This window comes from Callithrix jacchus, chromosome 13 (assembly GCF_049354715.1).
Source record: "Callithrix jacchus isolate 240 chromosome 13, calJac240_pri, whole genome shotgun sequence".
Taxonomy (NCBI): Eukaryota; Metazoa; Chordata; class Mammalia; order Primates; family Cebidae; genus Callithrix; species Callithrix jacchus.
Window position 1 is genome coordinate 116,304,591 of NC_133514.1, and position 22,699 is coordinate 116,327,289.

The 22,699-nt window shown below is 38.9% G+C and overlaps 1 protein-coding gene across 3 annotated transcripts in view; it reads right to left on the minus strand.

Annotated features, from left to right (window-relative positions):
* Window positions 1-22,699, minus strand: part of FBXO15 (F-box protein 15) — a 448,818-nt gene that overhangs the window by 185,312 nt on the left and 240,807 nt on the right. The window contains exon 12 of one of the 3 annotated variants that reach the window (XR_013525947.1): window positions 3,244-14,355. The exons of the other annotated variants lie outside the window; for them this stretch is intronic. The gene's annotated coding sequence lies outside the window, so the exon portion shown is untranslated. Of the gene's footprint in view, window positions 1-3,243; window positions 14,356-22,699 lie in introns of those variants that run through there. 3 annotated transcript variants of the gene reach the window in all.

Here is a 22,699-nt window from a genome sequence, read left to right on the forward strand (position 1 = left end):
TTTATGATTTTATGTTATTAAATAATTTTATCCAAGGTTGTAATATAACTTTGCACTTGAGCAAAACCTTGTTATCCTTCAAAAAAAATTTATAATTATTTTTGATATATGATAGATTATTTATTAAATCAATTACTTAATATTTCATAGCTTATATCATTGTGAATTAAATTTTTTACATTTTTTTGTGTACCAGGTAATGGCTAATAGATCGAAAAATATTAATCTATATTTATAATCTTAAGTCAAGCATTCTAAATTTTATTTATATAAAATCCTACCTGCAGCCAAATAAAATATTTCATTTATTTCCCATTATTCAAAGAAGTTGGAGTTGCTCTTCCAATTCAGAATGGACCCTGGTGTCCCCACCTTCTCCTGCAAGAGTAGATTCAGTTCAGAGAGACTTAGACCCTCTGGCTGAGGTCAGTATGTGTCCCACAGGTGACGATCCCCACACGTTCACCAAAATCCGCAAGTGCAAAGCAATTGGGCTCACCCAGAAATCTGTCCCTCCAGTCTGCTCGGCTCCAAACAACTTGGGTTTTCTTCCTACAAAGCTACTTTCTTATGCTCATCCTCTAGCAATAAAGATGCATGGAATCTCTGTACTGGAATGGAATACATGGCATGTCCAATAGATGCCTTGGCCCCATCATAGCTTTTCATGTTGAGAAACTGGGGAACTGCATGTCTCTCTCCTTTAGAGACACTGCTCTTTGAGTTTTCCTTTTTATCAGCAAGTCTGTTTCTTAACCAATGCCATGTGATTTGGAATTCACCCTGACCATCTCTGTAACAGAAGAAGGCCCATAAGAGATCCTACCATGAGGGTGCTCTATTTTCCAGTCTTCGTAACAATTGTTTCCTTTGTTTTACCTTTGAAATTTAATAGGATCCTCAAAGCAATCTGAATAATGATACCCTATAACTTTGTCCCTGATTGATTTTATATTTTGCTTATTGACAATTATTGTTCAGAAAGCCTTCAACATGTATAAGTAGTTCCCATTTATTTGTATCTTACTCAGTGTTTTTATTGGCTGCTGAACTGTACCAAATACTTCTTTATTCCTCATGATATGACCATATTGGTTTTCTCCTCCACTTTTTGCTGTAGTATATTATGTTAATATATTTCCTAATATGGAACCATTCTTGCATTCTTTGAGTGATCTCGATTTGGTCATTGCATGTTATTCTTTTTATTGTATTTGTCAACATTCAAAAATAAATTTTGTATTTCTATTTATAAGTGAGATTGGTCTGCATTATTTTCTTTGTACTACCCATATGTGTTTTAGTATTTATTTTATAGGCTTTAAAAGATACATTGGAGGTCCTTCCACCTTTACATAGAATCCAGGGTAGCACTTTGGGAGGCGGAGGCGGGTGGATCACGAGGTCAAGAGATCGAGACCATTCTGGTCAACATGGTGAAACCCCGTCTCTACTAAAAATACAAAAAATGAGCTGGGCATGGTGGTGCGTGCCTGTAATCCCAGCTACTCAGGAGGCTGAGGCAGGAGAATTGCCTGAACCCAGGAGGCAGAGGTTGCGGTGAGCCGAGCTCGCGCCATTGCACTCCAGTCTGGGTAATAAGAGCGAAACTCCATCTCAAAAATAAATAAATAAAATAAAATAAAAAAGAATCCAGGGTAATATAAATAACTTTGAAAGTATCTATCTCTTAAGTGCTATGTAGAACTCAGACATAAAATTATCAATTCCTGGGATTTTTAAATAATATATTTAATTATATTTCTAATATCTTCTAAAATCTATATTAATATCTTACATTTCTTAGTCCAACATTTGAATTTATTATTTTCCACAAAATTATCAATTTTCCTTAGGTTTCCAATTTTATTGTAAAGAAGTCCATATAGTAATCTGCTATAATTATTTTCATTTCTTCTCTTTCTTCTTCCTATTTCTTAATTTTGTATAATTTTGATCTTTTTACTTGAAGACCTTATGCATTTTATTGATCGTTCATAAAAACAAGATTTTTAATTTTATTTTTCTCAGAAAATTTAGCTCTTATCTTTGTTAATTCTGTTCATCTACTTTCCTTTAACTTTGTTCCATTATAATCTTTCAAATGAGCTTAAATTTCTATATTTATAGCCTGTCCTCTTTATTCATCAAGGCATTTAGGACCAATATTTTTACTGTATCCCATATATATGTGTATGATATGCTCTTTTAACTTTTTTCTAAATTAATCCATTAATTTTATGTTATTTGAGAATATAGTTCATAATTTTATTATTGATTGATAATTTTATTTGATTATAATCAGAGAATTTACTCTGCAAAGCATATTGATTGTTTCAATAAGATTTTCCTGCAGTGTATGACCAATTTTTTAATGTTTTTATAATATATAAGTAATAAAGTCTATATTCTTAATCAAAAGATTAAACTAGATATTCAAATTTGTTGATTATTTTATCCAATTCCATTCTGGTCTTAGTAATTTTTTACCTACTAAACCTGAAGTTGAGAGAAGTACATTAAAACTCCTCCATTTCAGTCAAATTCTTGTTGCAATTCTAAAAGGTCTTTGCTTATAATTTAACTATGCTGATTAGTGTAAGTTTATGACATTTCTTTTGTACAAATAGTTATGTTAACACTGAATAATGTTCTTCTTTGTTATGTTTAGTACTTTTATCCAAAATTTTTCCCCTATCTAATATTAGGATTTTACTCCTGTTTTCTTTCTATCTAGAACTTTTTTCTCATTCTTTTACTTCTAATATTTGACTTAATTCCTTCTATCTTACATTAATTTTACTTTCTGATTTTCTTCTATTGCTTTGATCAAGTAAAAATTCAGGCCCTCGTTCCTTAGTATTAATTTTAAAAGTTCCCTTATCTTTTGCCACTCTTCTTCAAGTTCCATCTCAGAAAACTAATAATCAAATGACAACATTTCTTCTGTATTATATGAAAACCAGCCATCCAACATTTTCCTCCACTAGACAGTTTTTTTCTCCCATCTCTTTCTTCCCTTTCTATATATAAGATAACATTTTTGAAATATGTTTTCCTTCCCCATTCCTAAATGAGAACTTTGAAATACCTTTTCTTCCTTCTATTCCATCACTTTTAACACCAACTCCTAAGTTTTGATCATGCAATTTAGTGTTTTTAATACTTTTATATTTAGACTATTATCAATTTTCATTTTTATTATATTATGACTTCTTCTTTTTCAGAATCCTTACTTAGCACATCAAGACCTAGTCACATTTTGTAGTTCATTTAGATTTAAACAACTGGATATAGCTACAGCAGAACTTACTAACTTCTCCTTTTAATCTTCTCTCACACTGAAATCTCTGTAGCAATTTTTTTATTGTTTAATGAGATTCTATTTTTGGACTGTTCTATACAGGTGAGCTTTATGGTTGACATAATCTCTGAATCCTGAATATTTGTAAATTTGTAAATTTATTTTAACTGAATGATATCTTGGATGCATGTGAGTTCCTTGAAATGGGAGCTTCTTCTTAGAAATCTGTGGATATTATCAGATGAACTTCCAGAGCTGCAGATGAACAGTTTCTAGTCTTTCTTTTATAATTTGTAGGTAGCTTGTTCATTCTGTAACAAAATGTGAAAATTTTCTCTTTATTCTTAGACGTCAGAAATTTAACCAGAATGGGTTGAGGTGTGTGTCCTTTTCATCAGTCTCATATGGATCTCAGTAAGGCATTTTCCTCTGCAAACTCAAATTATACTTTGGCTTAAAGAAATATTCTGCTATTATTTTTACGTTATTGCATTTCCTCCAGAAAGTCTTTCCATAACTAAAATTATTCATGTGTTACATTTCCAGGATCTATTCTTTTCTTCTCTTCATGTTTTTGTTGTGTCTTGAGGTATTTCTTCCTCATAATCCTCCCAGCAATAATTCCATGCTCAATAGTGCTCATGTTTTTCAATACCATGTTTTTAGTTCTGAAAGTCTTTTATGCTGTAATAAATCTCCTTATATGCTCTAATTATTTCTGTAATTACACTTGTCAACCATTCTTTCTTTCCCTTGCTACTGCTTACTTGTGAGTTTGTTTTTACTCAATGAGGTTCAGATGAAGCTTCTATGATACATTAAGTAAGAGCAATCACTCTTCTAATAAGGTGTTTGCACACACAGAAAAACATGTCTTCCCAGCCAGCAGGTAAGCTTCAGGTTCTTCCAGTAAGCAGGTAAGCTTCAGTACCAAGAGGAAGTGTCTCTCTCTGCCAGCCTCTGTAGCCTTAAGGACAGTGGATAGAAGAAGCCCGGCCCACAACTCAGCAATTTGGCATTCCAGAAATGTAGCAGATCTTTCTGTGAATATCCATGATGAACATTGATGCAAAAATCTTCAATAAAATACTGGCAAACCGAATCCAACAGCACATCCAAAAGCTTATGCACCACGATCAAGTAGGCTTCATCCCAGGGATGCAAGTCTGGTTCAACATACACAAATCTATAAATGTAATCCACCACATAAGCAGAGCCAAAGACAAAAACCACATGATTATCTCAATAGATGCAGAGAAGACCTCCAACAAAATTCAACAGCCCTTTATGCTAAAAACCCTCAATAAACTAGGTATCAATGGAACATATTTCAAAATAATAAAAGCTATTTATGACAAACCCACAGACAATGTCATACTGAATGGGCAAAAACTAGAAGCATTCCCTTTGAAGTCTGGCACTAGACAAGGATGCACTCTCTTACCACTCCTATTCAATATAGTATTGGAAGTTCTAGCCAGAGCAATTAAGCAAGAAAAAGATATAAAGGGCATTCAATTAGAAGAAGAAGTCAAACTGTCCCTATTTGCAGACGACATGATCATATATGTATAAGACCCCATCATCTCAGCCCAAAACCTCCTTACACTGATAAGGAACTTCAGCAAAGTCTCAGAATACAAAATCAATGTGCAGAAATCACAAGCATTCCTATACACCAACAACAGACAAACAGAAAGCCAAATCATGAGACAACTCCCATTTACAATTGCTACAAAGAGAATAAAATATGTAGGAATACAACTAACCAAGAATATAAAAGACCTCTTCAAGGAGAACTACAAACCACTGCTCAAGGAAATAAGAGAGTACACAAATAGATGGAGAAACATTCCATGCTCATGGTTAGGAAGAATCAATGTTGGGAAAATGGCCATACTGCCCAAAGTAATTTATAGATTCAATGCTATCCCCATCAAGCTACCATTGACCTTATTCACAAAACTGGAAAAAAAACACCTTAAACTTCATATGGGACCAAAAGACAGCCTGCACAGCCAAGACAATTTTAAGCAAAAAGAACAGAGGTAGGCATCATGCTACCTGACTTCAAACTATATTACAAGGCTACAGTAATCAAAACAGCATGGTACTGGCACCAAAACAGATATATATGTCAATGGAACAGAACAGAGGCTTCAGAAACAATGCCATATACTACACCAACTGATCTTTGACAAACCTGACAAAAACAAGCAATGGGGAAAGGATTCCCTGTTTAATAAATGGTGTTGGGAAAACTAGCTAGCCACATGCAGGAAGCTGAAACTGAACCCCTTCCTTACATTTATACCAAAATTAACTTCACATGGATTAAAAACTTAAACATAAGAACTAACACCATAAAAACCCGAGAAGAAAACCTTGGAAACACCATTCAGGACATAGACATAGGCAAGTGCTTTATGACTAAAACACCAAAAGCAACGGCAACAAAAGCCACAATCGACAAATGGGCTCTAATTAAGAGCTTCTGCACAGCAAAAGGAACAGTGATTAGAGTGAACTGACAACCAACAGAATGGGAAGAAATTTTTGCAATCTACGTATCTGACAAAGGCCTAATATCCAGAATCTACAAAAAACTAAAATAGATTTACAAGAAAAAAGAACAAACCCATTCAAAAGTGGGTGAAGGATATGAACAGACACTTTTCAAAAGATGACATATATGTGGCCAACAAACATATGAAAAATGTTCATCATTATTGGTCATTAGAGAGATGCAAATCAAAACCACATTGAGATACCATCTCACGCCAGTTAGAATGGTGATCATTAAAAAATCTGTAAACAACAGATGCTGGAGAGGATGTGGAGAAATAGGAACACTTTTTTACACTGTTTGTGGGAGTGTAAATTAGTTCAACCATTATGGAAGACACTGTGGCGATTCCTTAAGGATCTAGAAATAGAAATTTCATTTGACCCTGCAATCCCATTACTGGATATACACCCAAAGGATTATAAATCATTCTACTATAAAGACACATGCACATGTATGTTCGCTGCACCACTGTTTACTATAGCAAAGACCTGGAACCAACCCAAATGCCCATCAATGATAGACTGGACAAAGAAAATGTGGCATATATACACCATGGAATACTATGCAGCCCTAAAAATGACGACTTCATGTCCTTTGTAGAGACATGGATGAATCTAGAAACCGTCATTCTCAGCAAACTGACACAAGAACAGAAAACCAAACACCACAGGTTCTCACTCATAGGTGGGGGATGAACAATGAGAACATTTGGGCACAGGGACGAGAACAACACTCACTGGGCTAGGTGAGAGGATGGAGGGGAAGGGATGAGAGGGACAGAAGAGGGTTGGGGAGGATGGGGAGGGATAACACTGGGAGAAATCCCTGATGTAAGTGACAGGGAGTTGGGGGGATGGAGACAGCAAACCACCATGGCATGTATATACCTATGCAACAATCCTGTAGGATACAGGATGTGCATATGTACCCCAGAGCCCAAAGTACAATAAAAAAATAATAAAAAGAAATGGGAGGAGGCAATACTTAGGAATCCAGTAGGCCTCACTAAATCCCATCTTCCTTTAACCCAGAGATAGACCAGCATGTTGTGATGAGGACATTCTGTCCCTGGACCAGAATGAAATGGTGCAGGGTGAGAGCATAGTTCCTCATTGTGCAGAGAGGAAGAACAGGGATCCTTTGGTCCCATTCTTCAGAGGAAGGGGCTCTGAGATTCCTGGCTCCTCTTGACTCTGAACTCACCATTGTATTTTTGGGAAGAATACCCACAGTACTTCCACAGACAGAAAAAACTCGAGGGCAAGGCCCAAATGTTCGGGTTTCTATGATCTCTCTATTAACCTCAAAGAATAAACTACAACATTCTAAAAAAAAAAAAAAAAAGAGGGAATGTTTAGAAAGATTTAAAAATGATAAACACTGCATAATCTGAGCAATCAGGGTAGAACATTTATTGGTCTGGTGCACAACTAATGTGGGTTTTGCAATTAATGAAAGTAAAATAGCAAAAACTGCAATGACTTTTGTACCAACTTGCTAAAAAAGTTTTAAACTGTGTATTATTATCAATTTCTTATTCCAATAATTTATTTTTAATGTCTGAACATGACAGAGGTATTTTTACATGTCATGCCTCAACTCTGTAGCAGATTTTATTCAGTACCTTTTATATTTCAGCAGGTAAGCTTCGGCTCCTTCCAGGTGCTTTCTAATTTAGATCTACAAAGTCACTTAATCTTCTGAAGTGCTAAAACTTGGCTGGTAATTGCTAACATGACACTTCTAAGCAATCTATTTGGAAACAGACAGAAAAATCAGGAATATTATCAGAGTGTTGTTTTGGCTCAGAAATCACATTTCACCCTTTAATTTCATCCATCATGTCCAGAAAATGTTTTTTTATGAGATGGTGGAGTCAACATTTACCTGAAATTGTCTAGCACCCTTTGATTTTTATCAGGAATTGAAAGATGGGTCATTTGTCATGAAGCATACACAGAAATTTAAGTAATTTGAGATTCCTCTCATTTTAAGGTTCAAAATGGTACTTCTGCAGAACTATAGAATAAAAGTCTAGATATACTGGTTGCAAATGTCATTGTATAACTTTGAATCAAATATATTCCAGCCTTAGAGGACAACAGTTTCCACAAAGAGCCTGTCTCAGCATCCACTATCAGGACAGTGAGGGGTACTGCTTTTCAGCCCCTAGCAATCAAATGGACAGAAACATTTTTTCCCATGTTCATTGAAATTGGAAAAGCTTAGAATATTTTAATTCTCAAAAGAACAGGGTTCCCTCTGACTAGAAAAGAAATCTGAAAGCATTCAGTGGAGACTGAAGCAGGACAGTGCAAACTCCTGAACTCACACTGTAGCAACAGAGTCAGAATAGAGGAGAGTGTAGTTAGTCAAGTGAGGAGCTGAGGATGAGGTTATAACTTCACCAGAAACGTCAGTGACTTGACCAGTGTGATGGGTCCTGAACAAGGGGGAAAGCAAGATGTCTTGCAGCTTGGCTGAGGGTCAAAGTCCAAGAAAGAGTGGAACAGGCCGTCGATTGGGCGAACACCATGGACAGCTCCAGCTGCACTTTCCTTCCAAGCCAGCATGCACTGTCTTCTCTAGCAAAGCCCCTGAGAATTCTTTCTCAGGCCTCTCAGGAGCAAGAGCTGGTGCACAGTGAAGCCTTACTCCTGCTCCACCAGAAGTTTTCCATTCACAAAGGGGTAACTGACTTTTAGACCTGAACATGAGTCAAAGGTTCTTCTTCCCCAGGCTAGGGACATGTCATGGGTCTCTGTAGCAGCCCCCTGCTCTCTGTCCTTAATTTAAACAACAAAGAAAATCACCCCACAGTGAATTTGTAGAAAATTCTTATAAATGACAGAAAGATTAGAAAATTGGAGGAATCACAACTGTGAACAACACAAATTACTTTTCCTCCTTTAAAATAAGGTCTCTAAGGCAAAAAAGGTTTCCAGCAGGTTACGGAAACCTTCACCTCCATGCCATCTTCAGAGGCTGCAAATTCTCTGGGAGTTGTCAACACACAGGGTATTAAACAGAGAAGACCAAATGGCATGTTGCAAATTGCTGAATTTATAATTCTTACTCCTTGAAAGTAAGAATTATAACCTCTTCTTACAATCCATGACGTTTTAAAATGCCCTGCTTTCATGTGCAGAAGCAGCAAGTCTGCAGTCTTAGGAGGGACAAGGGTAAAAGAAAGCCCAGGTAGCTTCCCTTAGAAGTGTCAGACCCGATTGTTATCACCCTAACCTGCTGGAATCCCAAGGCCTTGACTGTTTTGTCTCAGTGAGCACAGAGGCTTACCATGGCTAAACCTTGCAACAGGCAGGAGCCTGTGCCACTGAGGGCTCTTGTCCTAAGACATTCCTGCCCTAAGTTCTCTATTCTGTGTGCTGCAGTAAACATACATTGCTTCCCAGATATCACCATACCACAGGGGTTACTACATGCTATTTCGTCTATTTGAATAACTCCTTCCCTAACCCCATTTCCACATTTCCCTGGCTGGCTCTTAGCTTAGAAGTAACTTCCTACACCTAATATGTACCCACAAAAATTAATTTTTTTAATTTAAAAAAGAAGTTATTTTCCTCAGGAAGGCTGTCTTCGTAGGTTTCCCTCTTATTTGTTCTGTATTGGAACATAGAGTCATAATTATTATATATAGTATGTAATTGCTAGTTTTGGTTTTTTGTTTTGTTTTGTTTTGTTTTTGAGGCTGAGTTTCACTCTTGTTACCCACGCTGGAGTGCAATGGCGCAATCTCGGCTCACCGCAACCTTCGCCTCCTGGGTTCAGGCAATTCTCTTGCCTCAGCCTCCTGAGTAGCTGAGATTACAGGCACGCACCACCATGTCCAGCTCATTTTTTTGTAATTTTAGTAGAGACAGGGGTTCACCGTGTTGACCAGGATGGTCTCGATCTGTTGACCTCATGATCCACCCGCCTCGGCCTCCCAAAGTGCTGGGATTACAGGCTTGAGCCACCGCGCCCGGCCTGCTGTTTAATGATCAGCCTCTCTTACTAAACTATATACTCCTTGAAAGTAAGAATTATAACCTGTTTTCTGCTCTATTCTAAGCACTTTCCATTGTATCTGGCCAATAGGTGTTCACATTAACTGAAGGAATGAACTTCTCTGTCCACCAAGTGTAGCCTTCCCTCCTGATATAATCAACATTTGATGACTTTGTATACATTACCAGTAGTCCACAGGCAGGAAACACCCATGAATTTGGCTTAAAGTTAGAGTGGAAATGCATTATTTGTGGTGCAACTACAGTAAATGAGGCATCTTTGTTTCTGCGGCAGCTGGCTGCCGTCACGCAGAGTTTTTCTCCAACTACAGCGCATTCTATTGCTGTGAACGCTCCTGCCCTAAATCCACTTCTTCATACCACGCTGACCCTTTACGTGTTCTCACAATGCTCTTTATGACCATTATGTACTATAAGCAAAACCGAGAAAGTCCTGAAAAATCTCTAAGTGTAATGGATCTGTCAGGACAGATCAACTTTGGAAGGATGATGCTTTGTGTACTTAAGGCTTTTCTGTTTGTTTTTATTTAACAAACGACTTTCATTTTAGATTTATTGTAGCACGAATTATTGCCCTCGATTGCAGGGCACTTTCTACTTGAAACACACTGTTAGATGAAATGTTTTGCAAGATCATTCATCCGATAATCTATTTCCACCTTTAACCCAGTTGTAGGTGTAGGTACCATTTTTCAGAAACTCTGTGATGCACACATCACCAATCCCGAGATAATTGTTAATTGTCTCTTTCACCTCCATGCCATCTCCAGAGGCTGCAAATTCTCTGGGAGTTGTCAACACACAGGGTATTAAACAGAGAAGACCAAATGGCATGTTGCAAATTGCTGAATTTTAATGGGGAGTTTCTTTCCATTGCAAGCGAGAAAATACCTAAAAAGCCAAGAATCAAGAGTAAAGAGAAGAGGACACCTATCAAGTCGTTTTATTTTTATTAAATGACCTAACTGAAGATGTTTGCAGTCATTATAGGCTTAGTTTAAAATTATCATTACCATAAACCAAAGTCCAAAAATGGGTAAAACTGAGTGAGTAGTGAGTTTAACATGATGCTCATATAACCTTGATACTGAAGTTTATAAAATACAAATCAAACAGCCCTTTTTCCCCCTAAATTCTCTGAGAAAGAAGACCTTGGTCCTTTTCTTCCTCAAATTCTCTGAGAAAATTACCCCAGTATTAGGATGCATTTGCCGCCTATGAATGAATTCTCTAACTTGTGGGAATTATAATCAGCTTTTGTGAGGCTTCTGTAACACTTAGAGCCTCATTAAGTAATAACATTTAGTGTTGTCTGACTCTCCCTGTACTCTGGTACTTCGTAGATGTAGGAGAGAAAAAGTAATATCTTTTCCTTACTTATCACAAGGGTTATAGCTGACACCCCAATAACGAAAGATTAACAAGAAAAATGCTTAACAAATTTGTTTAACCAGTTTTACACAACACAAGAGTCCTCAGATATGAAGAAATAAAATTCAAGGAAAACTGTGTTTTGTGCATAGGTTTGATGGAGTGGACAGTCATCTAGAAGTATGACTGGATAAAATAGGTGTGATCAAATGGTAACAAACTTGGGGTGGGGGACACAGCAAGGCCTGCCTAGTCAATTCCTCTCGGCTTCCAGGTGTAGAGCAGGACACCTGTCACAAGAGGGTCTTATGACTTACCTTCAGGCAAGGTAGGTCAGAGGACTCCTTCATGGCCAGTTCTCTCTCACACAGAAATGTTTCAGAAGGTCACAGAGACCCTTTGACTTCTGCAGTTTTCTCAATTTCTCACAATATGCTACGATACCACATTTTGGGGTACCAGATTCTAAGCCCCAACATAGATAAAATGATGCACAATGAGAGAACCTAAAGCCCAAATGAACTCCTACTTGGCATAGTCTTTTGGGGATGACTCAGAGGATGTACCCAGCTCAACATGTCTCTGCGCAAGAGTCCCTAGTGGACCCACCCAATCCAATCGTGCTCCCTGCCCAAGTCACTGCCTTCCCTGGAGCCAGGGTAGTCTCTTCAAATTGCAACGCAGCTGTGCAACCTTCATGCTCATAACACATGGCCCATTAGGTAGAGACAAGCCTTCAGCACAGCCTAGGACGCCCTCCATATGGTGCCTTGCACACCCGCTCTGCAGCCCTGCCTCGCAATGCTCCCCCTGCTCTCTGCACACACTCTCAGGCTCTCTCCCATTCCTGAAGTTTGCATACACTCTGCCATGAGACTGCTGCCCAGGCTCTTCTTCTTCCCAGACTCATCTTTGTGCACCTCTGTCTGTCCAAATCCAACTCATGCTCTGTTTCTCAGCTTTAGCCATTGCCACATCAGAGAATCCTGCCCTATCTCTTGTGACCAGGAGACATAGCCCCATCATAAGGTCTCACAGAATCACGTGGTACTTGTCATTGTAATTTTACTGTTTGCATGGCTGTTTGATTACCTGTCTTCCCCATTAAACCATGAACTTCAAGGGGCTACAGACTATATACATTGTTGATAATCACTGAACACCCAACACCCAGCATGTAGTACGTGCTCAATGACTATTTCTTGTGTTTAACATTTATTATGTAAAGAAAGAACGGGAAACAAAAAAAAAAAGGAGGTAAGAGAGGAAGAATGGAAGGGAGAGAGAGGAAAAGGAAGGAAGGAAGAACACATGTTTAGGGTAAATAAACAAGCATGCGCTGGTGTGTTATTCAGTGGAAGTTGTATTTAGGACATAACTGATGCCTGCTGGAGGGAAAATGGAATATTCTAAGTCCTGTGCATCAAGCACCTCAAAAGTCAGGTTTCCACCTGCTTGAGTAAGAAGGAACTACATTCCTTCAACAACAGTGGAATCAATATAAAATGAGCAATGAGGTTTTCACTAAACTCTTTGAGGATGGGTCTCATACAATTCTTTTTTTTGTTTGTTTTGGTTTGGTTTTGAGACAGGGTCTTGCTCTGTCACCCAGATTGCAGTCCAGTGGCATGATCATGGCTCATGGCAGGCTTGACCTCCTGGACTCAAGGGATCCTCCCACCTCAGCCTCCTGACTAGCTGGAACTATAGATGCATGCCACCATGCCCAGCTAATATTTTTTTTAGAGAGAGAAGATTTCTTTGTTTCCCAGGCTGGTCTTAAACCTTTAGAATCAAGCAATCTCCCTGCCTTATCCTCCCAAAGTGCTGGGATTACAGACGTGAGCCACCACACCCAGCCTTCATGCATTTATGGGAAATGAGCTGGTGCCTTTCTCTCCAGATCCTGGAAGTTCTGCTTTAAGAAACAAATCACTCCCAAATACGTTATCCTAGTAAGTCAATCCCTGACCACAATCTCTTCCTAGTCTCTCTCAGGTCTTTCCTTACCTTGAGTCTTGATGCCTTTGTGCTTTGTTTTAAGCCTCTCAATCACTGCTGTTGACCAGCACTGACCACTTTCACCGAGCCCCTTCTGGAACCCAAAGAGGTGATATGTATGGTAAAGTGGCTTATATTATAGAATCAATTTTTTCATCAATAAACCATGGAAAACAACAGTACACATTAGACTGTATGATCACATGTCAAGTTACTGTGATGAAAATAAATCAATGCACATAAATCTCTCAGAAGAGTGTCCCACATGACAAGTGCTCAGCAAATGTTAGCTATTCATTTATTTATTTACATGGACTTCAAAAATCTCATCACTGAGGAAGTTCCTGCCTCCCCATGGGGAGCCTGTTTTCTTTTCTCAGCTCAGGCTGAGCACTGACTGCAATGTGTTCCATTTAGACCCCTCTATGGTGTGGCTCTGCCATTTTCCTAGCATCACATGGGATAAAATTGCTTCCATCCTACATAACCAGGGGCATCCGCTCAAGCAAGTCAACTCCTTTAGCTCTTTCTGAATCTCTGTTGAGAGTGGATGCAGCGTGTGCTTCGTTTCTTCAGTGCTCCCAGTGCGTGTGGAGGGAGGGGAATTTTCCTTAACCTCCGAAACGCCCCACCTGTAGTACATTTCTTTCTCTGCCGGGTGATGTGTACTCCCTGAGGCCAAGTATTCTGTCCTCTTTATTGGGTCTCAGCACTTTCCGGGGCTCAGGGCATGATCAGTAGAGAACGAATGGACCTGTGACTACAAATACTACAAGGGTTTCCATTTTCCCAGCTCTCTTCATTAGGTCAGCACATTTTTAAAATGTCTGCTCTCCAGGACAAATTCCTCAAGCACTCTTTCATGATCAGTTTTCTCCTGAAAATAGGCTGCCCCACTAAACGTACAATGTGGACAAAAAATTTCATTTCAAATGCATGTTCCTGGTCTCTGCAGCACCTTCACGTATAAGCTCCCCATCCCATGTTTTGACACAAGTCCTTACTTCTGGTCTCTAGCTGAAGATGTTCATGGCAGATGAAATTCAAGTGACTTCCTGTGAAGAATTTCTTTCCGTTGCCTCAAAATGTGAAGAAAGGGTAGAGACATAAAGTTTCAAAAAAAAAAAAAAAAAGAAAAGAGTGTGATTTTTATTCTTAAGTAACTAAAAAGAAATTTATAAACCAGAATTTTAAAACATTACAAATAGTCCTTCCATCCTTGTTACACAGTCTTTGCAGTCATCAAGGGGAGATTATGGATTTAAATAGGCCGATTCAGCAATAAACAGGCAATAATTGTTTCTAAATAATGTACCTTTGCAAATATTAATGAGATCATATATATGGGCTGAGTATATGGGGCTTGGAGCAAACACTCAATAAGTGCACAGTATGTGCTGGTGCTTCGTAAATACCATATGAGTAAATAAATAAAATGAATGAAGTTTCAAATGTTACATGGTGTTAAAGTATCATAGGTTATATATTCATTTTGTGTAAGAAACTATTATAACTGGGAAAATGTTTCTAAAATTGTGTATATACTTTAGAACAGAAAATACATATTTGCCTATGTAAGACTTATGATATTTCAGAAGGATCTTAAATAACCTACATTTTAAAGCTCAGTACAAGCCATTTGACAACAATAGATAAGGCCAGCTTCTTCCTAAATGCAAACAATAACACAAAAGCCAGGGAAAGAATAATCACAAGTGTTACATCAAATTATGAATTACTCATACTCTATAAAGCCAAGGCTAATCATATTTGAAGAGTATAAATCACAGGTGCAGCCTATATTGATAGGAATCATACCTTCTGGAGAGCTTTCTATAGAGTCACTGTGATAGGGCCACTATTTCACACTCAGATTTTAAGAAACACATACACAAAAATGAGGGGGGAGATATGAGATTGACTTGAAAAAAGTGGTCAGAACAGTGAGCAAACAGCCAAACAACAAATGAAGGTGCATCAGTACCACACAGATATTAGAAACAAAGAGAAAAATCTGGGCAACAAATCGAGGTGAAGACACAATGAACATGAATGCACACAGAGCTCAGGAGGTCGGATCAGGATGCCAGAACGAACCTTTCTATTAGAAGCAGTCTTCAGAACCACTTCTTCGGTAACAGCAAAGCCACAACTAGTTTTACACTGACCTAATATTTTTTACCCAAATGAGATACATAAATAGAGATATATGGAATTAATTAGGTAATAATGCTATACAACACCATTTGGGGAAATAAAAAATAATAGTTAAAATCACAAGATAAATTAAAGTCAAATGCATCTGAAAATATGTCACTAAAAAAAGCAAGAATGTTTATCCTAGCAAAAAAAAATTTAAAAACTAAATTAGATAGATAGATAACATTAAATTAACTTTGGCAATTTCAATAGTCTCTTAAATTCTAAGAATTCCTGGGAAGCAAAATTTCTAGTAAGTTCCTTTCTGAAGTATAAATAGTCTTGTATCTTATAGTCTGGAAACAAGAGAGAAGACTCCTTTTTACGTGTTCATTTATTTAGGTAATCACCCAGCAAGAACCTCATTTAGTGCCTACTAAAGAGCTGTTTTGTTAAGGAAGCTTCTGAAGGCCCACGACTGTATGCTTCATTTTCTTTGTACATATGGTGCCGCGTAATGAGGGGGGAAAAAGTAAACCATTTAGCAACAAGTATTTTATAAGCATCATAAATTTTAGGTCTTAGGCTAACATTTGAGCTTTGTGCTCCAAGTCACCACTCACACCTGTGGGTTGTGTCGTTGTTTTTTAATAATTTAAAAGAACGTACAGAGAGGAAACTTGCAGAATAGTGGCATGAGGGCCATGTACCTTCTTCCCAACAAAATAATTATAGTTAGTGAAATTTATTTTCTGAAAATTTGATCTCTGTAAATTTCCTCAAGGCGTACAGCAAATAGAAAAACAGATGAAAGAAAATCTGCTAAATCTTCGTAAGAACAGCCAGGTTTTGTATTTGAGCTACACCCAGCTCAGCAAGGTGGAAACTCTACCCTCGAAGGGCACTGCTGGGACCATAGGGTTCACTGCCTGCTGGGCTCCCGTGCAGTGTCTCATAGCAAATCCTAAAATGCACACAGCAGAAACCGGCAGAATGGGACAGAGAAATAGAAAATTCAACAATAGTAGTTGGAGACTTTAATATGCGATTTTTAGTAATAGATGGGATAACTAGGCGGAAGAACTGCAGGGAAACTGAAGACTTGAACAACACTGCAAACTAGCGAGACCACGTTGGGTGGAGTGTCCAACACCACAGCACACAATGGAATATGCACCCTTCCTACGTGCACATGAAGCATTCTCCGGGCTAAGCCATACAGTAGGTCATACAACAACCCTCAGGAAACTTAAGGGATTGGAGTCAGACAAACTATGCTCTCTGACCACAGTGGAATGAAATCAGATATAAATGAAATTATGGGAATCTCATAAATATGTGAAAATGAAACATACTTTGAGGTGATGAAAAGGTTCAAAACTGATTGTAGTGATTATTGTACAACTCTGTGAATATACTACGAACCATGAAATTGTATAGTTTAAATGGACAAATCAGATAATATGTGAATTACATCTCAATAAAGCTGTTTATTTAAAGAAGCATACACTTCAACAAATACACACACACTTACATGCAACACACAGCACCATGCCTGCAGGAATTTAAGTGAATATGTGAAAGAGAAATTTTACAAACTAAAAACTGAAAAAATGATTTGCTTTAAAAGTTAGCTCCTTTTGGTATTCAAATAATTCTATTCATACAACATCTCATAACATTTTCCTGCCCAGGGCATGTGTACTGAATGTTCCAAGGCATGTTTTTAAGATTAAGGCAATTTTCAGTAAGATTCGTTCTCAACTGAGTACATTTTATTTATCCTTTTCAATGACCTTATCCAAAGCAGGATAACAAAAAGCCTCTAGGCACACCTGTGATTCACTTGAGGTGCCTCTAATAACTTGAAAAGAACTAAATTGTTTTTAAGTTGCGTACAGCAAGACTTTGTCTACAGCTGAGAAATCATTCAATCTATGACACTATTGCTATTTAGTTACAGTAATACCAGTAAGGCAAATTAAAGCATTATTTTTGCATTTTTTCCTAGCTGTGTTTTTAAGATTATCATAAAATTTAAGCAGAACTTTATGCACAAATGAAATCCAAACAGCAATGTTTGAACTTTTCCAGGAAAGACCCAATACGTACCAAGCTGTTTCCACTTAAAATCCCTTAAAATATCAGTCACAACAGACAGAAAACAAATAACCATGATAATGTAATAGCTGGCATTTACTGAACACTTTCTGCGGGCCAGGCACTAGGCTCAGCACTTTTCATACATTATCTCATTTAACCCTCAGGGCAACATTACAAAGTATATGTTACTGACATCCCTACTTTCCAGAAGAAAGCACCAGAAGTCAGAGAGGTAAACTAATTTTCCAAGGCCAATGCCTTGGCTATGATCAAAATCAGATCTTTCTGTAGGGCAGGCAGCTCAAATTAGTAGAGCTGCACCAGTTAGTAAAACATTGAAATCATTTTGCATTGCTTGGTAAATGGCCACTTCTCAGCCGTCCCCAGTGCTCTGTCCCAGTCCCCCTTCCCACTGCCCCAGCCACCCTGGCTGCTTGCCAGGGCCTCTTACCTTCCCCCAATCCTGCCTGGTCATGCCCATGTCCCTGCTTTGCTGTTTGTTAAATATTTTAGTATCAATGCCACCCATGCACCTGCATACACTCTCCCCAGAGACCTTGGGAGATTACAGTTCATGACTGAGCCAAAACTGATTGCAGTCCAAGTCTACAGCCCCTGAGTGTGGTCTTCCTCCCTGGTGCCCAATACCAACTGTCATTGCAGCGGGATCCCAGCTTTCATTCCCACACCACACAAATGCAGTGTGCCCTGTAGTGCAACAGCTTATGCCCCCTGCAGCATCTCGGCCTGCAGGAACCAAGGCAAGCCTAAAAAGACATCAGAACTAAGACATCAGAAAAGCCACTTCCCACTGAGGTGTCTCCTATCCAGCTATTGTCAAAATCACGATTATCACCAGGTACTTAGAAAGCTTCTCATGTATAACTAAGCAATAAAGATCTTACTCATTTTCCTACAACAATCAGGTGAAATAGGTTAACTGTGCCCTCATTGGAAAAGCAAGAGGTCAGCATATTTTAGGGTGAGTAGCATTTCCAAGGCACTTGGCAAATTAGAAGGAACTTATCCAGAGTGTACTGTTTTGCTGGGAAATCCAGCTGCCTTTCTGATCTGACCTACAACAGGAAAGTGAAGCCATTTTTGCCTCAAACATTTGGGTCCAGGAAATACTTTGGCTTGAAATAGACAATTAAGGAAAATAAGGACTTTTATGTGGCTAATTAAGTTATAATTATTCTATTGTCTCTCTTACTTTCCTACTTACATTTAATGTCATAAAATAAGGAGGAGGAAGTACAGCAAGTAGAGTAGAAAACCAAGGTTAAATAAAAAGCAAATATGGGTGATTAGAAAATCTGTCACATACATTCATGCACAAAATGTTTCATAGTCATTGACAGCAGATCACTTTCTATAAGTGGCTTAATATGACTGTACAGCAACACCATGCATTGCACAAGACCCATGGGGACCATGTTGAGTGTGATGCAGAGAATTCTTGGGGTGGAAAGGGCAGTAATTTGCTCAAGCACCCATCAATGTCTAACTGTTGGAACAGGGATCAGTGGTATCCCCAGTGAGGGCTGCTGGAAGGGAAAAAAGGGAGTTAAGCTGTGATCCCCAAGAGTCTCCTTCCCCTTCCAATCAACTGCCACCCCTGCAACCCTCAACAAGGTTCTTCACAGGGACAGACCCAGATTTCTAGATCTTTCTGTTTAGGGATTTTCCTATTATACTACAGGAGCCTCCAGGACGTCCTCCTCTTCCACTTGAGGTTAAAATTCTAAACGCCAGGAGTGAATATTTCAGACTCCACCCCACCGTGCCAAGAAGCTGGGTTGATCCCAGTACCGGCTCTGAGCACGTCCTCTTCACTATATTAACTTTTCCTCCATCACTGCACGGTTTTCCCTCCAGCAGAGCTCGGCCTCTCCCCACACACAGCACAAAGGTTCTACCAGAGCCCTCTGTGATGCCACCACACCACACTGACATATTTAGGAAGCAGCACCCCAGCAGCCTATGCAAAATATGTGTGCGTTAGCTGAGTACGGGATCATGAAGGGTGTGTGCACACTTTAATTTCACTCAGCAGAGTCCCCAAGGTACATCAGTTGTCAACCTTCGATCTACAAAAGGTGTTTGAAGACTAAATTTAAGCATCAGTGGTAGGTAATGCAAACGAAATGCTTTTCAACTTCGGCTATGATTATATTTTTAAAAAATTGAGTCAAGTTTTTCAACTGAATTCACATCTATAATTAACTGGCCTGCCCCTCCTCAAACTATTTAAATTTTCATTAGAAAACTCTAAGCTCTTTAAACCTTTAAATCAAAACAGTGTTGACTTTTAAATACCTGAAGCTAAAATAAGCTCGGAGGAATTTAGGAATACCTCTGGCAGCTCATAGCTTAGGCTTAGTTTTCATTGAATCTTCCAAGTTTTTCATTAAATGATCAACTTGCTTTTTCTCCAGAGTCTTTATAATACATTTCCTGGACAAAAGCCTAAACCTTACATTCAGATTTACTGAAGCTTGTACACAAATCTCCTACAAATATGCACACACAAGCACACGTAAACACACAGAGAATCCCATGATCATGTTCAAATACTCAGCTCATGATTCTAATAAAACATTTTAACCTGATTCTATTATATTTATATATACATTTAATACTTGTAGATGAATGATATAATTGGGCACACATTTAAGTATGGGCAGTAAATATTGCATTAACTTTTGTTTCAATCATCTTGATCAAAATAAGATTAAATAATTTCTAAGAATTTAATGTTGCTTTCTTAATATAATCTCTTTGGGGTAACTAAAATTACTTAACATGATATTTTAATCTTTTTAAAATCCTACCCATCTGCATTGACGTATTTCTTTCACAACATAGAAATTATTCCATTGTTCTATTCTCAAAAGCAGGGCTATATTGAGCATATCTCTGTATCCAAATGCCTAAAACAGTACCTAGCTTAGAGTAGGCGTCAAATAAGTATATCTTTGTAAAATAAACAAATGATTTTAAAGAACTGGTCTTTTCTGAAGAAAATAAGAAGATTAATTGTGTAATAAAAGACCTTCAGATTGCTTTTCTGATGCATATATGATCAACTACCTCCTTTTAAAAATAAATGTTATTGTTTATATCTGAGATTTTACAGGCTAGTATTATGGGATGCATAAAGATGCTAAAATGGTTACTACAGGGAAGCAAGTTGTTAACATACATGACATCTTAAAGAGAAAACATTTAGACAGGAAACACATGTCAACTTATCTAGCTTATATGTTTGGGGGTGTGTCAATTAACAAGAAAATTTTTTCTGAGTTTTAGATATATTCTCTCATTCTTTAAAGTTTTCAAACGTCAAACGAGAAAAAAATCACTAAGTGCAGAGAGGAAATCTGGAAGGATGTGAAGGCTTGAGTTTGTAGAGTCGGTGGATTTGTGGTAGGTGAAAAGGAGGCTGCATTTTCAGCAGCGGGAGATGTAGTCCTGGAAAACAGCAGCAGCAGTGAAGTGGGGTTACCTTGACCCTCTCGCTATCGTACTTGGATGGTGCCAGTGGAAAGAAGCTTACCCAGCTGCTTTTTCTCCGGGTCTGGGAAAGCCAGTGTGGTCTCTTCCCACAGTGCAGAAGGGCACGGGGACTTCAGGAATGCTGGTTCTGACACTGAACACCTTCCTCTAAACTTACTGGGATATACAGAGGCCGTGGTATGTATGTGCAGTGCTGCACCTCCCCCACCAGGTTCTGGGTTGCTGTGGCTGAGTGCACATTGCAGGACGATTGTCAAAATTGCTATTTATTGTCAATTATGGCATGAAATTGCTGCTGAACACCAACGGCCTAATTTCTTAATTTAAATGTGTGATTGGTCAATTATCGTCCTTCCACTTCCCATCGCTGAGCGATGATGTCGAGGAGAGCAGAGTGGAGGCACCGGCTTCGTGGCTGGAGGAAGGTCAGCAGTTGGGTGCCCAGAAACAGCAGCTTCTCTCCTCTCTCCTCTCTCTCTCTTTTTTTTTTCTTTTTATAGAAAACTCTTTTTATAGAAAACTCCTATAAGGAGTTTTCATTTCACTCTTGAATGATTTCTTTGGTCATCCAAGAAGAGAATGATGTGCTCCAGAAGGGCAGGCAGCAGGTCCTCTCAAGGAGACAGGCTGAGAGGACGTCTAGGATTTTACACTCCATAGAACTCCCGCCCGGCCTCCTCACTGCGTCCCATTCCTCCACCCCCAGTAGAGTCAAGGAAAAGTAAGGCTATTAGATAAAACCCCCACCGCTAGGTCCCCAACACAGCTCCCAGCCTCAGGGCCTGCAGTTCACACCAACCCACCAGGCCCAGACCCACAGACACTGGCCGCTCACCTACCAGGTCCTCTGTGGAGAGTGTGGGTTCACACCTATAACCCAATCTCTACAGCATCGAGCAGGTGTGAACTCTGAGTATAGCAACTGGCCTCAAACACATGCCCACTAAGTGGTATTTATTATTTAACCAGTATCCCCAATATAAATAAAACAATTTAAAGTTTGCTTTGAGTAAGAAGGATTTAGAGAAAACGTCAACACCCTGTGAGAAGGATGTGCCTTTGGTTTCACTGAAGTCTTTGCAAGAAGAGCTGATGATGTCGAGGAGAGCAGAGTGGAGGCACCGGCTTCGTGGCTGGAGGAAGGTCAGCAGTTGGGTGCCCAGAAACAGCAGCTTCTCTCCTCTCTCCTCTCTCTCTCTTTTTTTTTTCTTTTTATAGAGATGGGGTTTCTCCATGTTGGTCAGGCTGGTCTCGAACTCCTGACCTCAGGCGATCCGCCCACCTCGGCCTCCCAAAGTGCTGGGATTACAGGCATGAGCCACTGCGCCCGGCCTTCTTCAAGAATACTAAAGCACTCCTATAAGGCAGACTTGATGGTTGCAGGGTCCTGAGTTACCAACTGTGAACAAAGCCAGCCTAAGAAGAGGTACTGTACCTTCCAGAAATGTATGGAAGTTTATTGCTAGAACTTCCAGAAAACCTTCCCTGAGGCGTACCCGTGTCTCCCTGATGGGAGAATGACACTGACGGCCAGGCCAGCCCCTGATGGGACTCAGCGGCACTACATCAGGAACGTCCAGCTGTCTCCCTTGGGGGTCACCTAGGAGAGCATTTTCCAAAGTGAATCCTGGCTTCACTACCTACTTCTCTAAAAAGAGTTTC